Below are 1,399 nucleotides of genomic sequence, written 5' to 3'. Positions count from 1 at the left end.
TATCTATCTATCTATCTATCTATCTATCTATCTATCTATCTATCTATCTGGAATATAATCAAGACTATAGTCTAAGGTACCAGATGCTCTGTAACTAAAATCTAAAGTGTGACATTATAAAAAAGAAGCTTATAGATCAATATTTATTATAAATTGTGATGTGAAAAAACTTAACTACTTTATCTAATGGAATCTACAACAGTGTAAAGATAATGATCTTTTATAACTGTGTATTTAATCCTAGTACACAAGATTACTTTAAGAACACATATAAATTAACATAATTAAAAATATTAACACATTTCAAAAACATGCAATGATCCCACTTAACACAGAGTAGGTATTTGACAAGTTTCAACAGTATTTTAAATCAACTCAGATGTACCTCAATGAAGGAATGGACACAGGAAATGTGGTACATTTATACAATGGAGTACTTCTCAGCTATTAATAACTATGACTTCATGAATTGTGCGAGCAAATGTATGGAACTAGAAAATATCATCCTGAGTGAGGAAACCCAAACCAAAAGAATATACATGGTATGTACTCCATATTAATTGAATATTAACCCAAAACCTCAGAATTCCCATGGTATAACTCACAGACCATATGAAGCTTAATTAAGAAGAAAGGCCAGTATAGATGCTTTAATCCCACTTAGAAGGGGGGGGGACAAAATTATCAAGGGATAAAGATGAGTGAAGGACCTGTGTGGTAGAGGGGAGGGGACAGGAAAGGGAAAAATTAGTGGCAAGATTAGATATGGGAAGAGACTGGAGATACATCCAGAGATCCTGGAGAATGAATAGTAATATGTAGCAGTGGGTGGGCAGAGAATTGGGGGAACCCTTTGAGAGCCTCATATAATAGGGTTTGAGAGGCTCCCAGGACCCAATAGGGATGACATTAGCTAAAATGCCTACCAGTGGGGAGCTAGAACCTGAAGAAACTTCCTCCAAATAGATAAGCGTTGCCCCCTGTTGAGGGATGGGGCCACCCACCAATCTCAAAAATTTTAACCCAGAATGAAATTCTGGAATCAAAACAGAGCAGACAGTGAAGGAAAGGCCATCCAGGGACTGCCCCACATTGGGATCCATCCCATTTGCAGACATCAAACTCAGACACTGTTGTGGGTGCTAAGATATTTGCAGACCAGAACCTGGTATGGCTGTCCTCTGAGATTCTGTGCCAATACCTGACTAAGACAAATGCATATACTCACAGTCAACCATTGGACTGAGCTCAAGGACCCCATTGGAAGAGTTATGAGAAAGAATGACAGAGCTGAAGGGGATTGCAACCCCATAGGAAGAACAAAGGTATCAACTAACTGGATACCTCAGAGCAACCAGAGACTAAACCACCAACCAAAGAATATACATGGACTGGTGTA

This window comes from Grammomys surdaster, unplaced genomic scaffold (assembly GCF_004785775.1).
Source record: "Grammomys surdaster isolate TR1022 unplaced genomic scaffold, NIH_TR_1.0 125584, whole genome shotgun sequence".
NCBI classification, from domain to species: domain Eukaryota; kingdom Metazoa; phylum Chordata; class Mammalia; order Rodentia; family Muridae; genus Grammomys; species Grammomys surdaster.
This window is presented reverse-complemented; position numbering follows the sequence as displayed.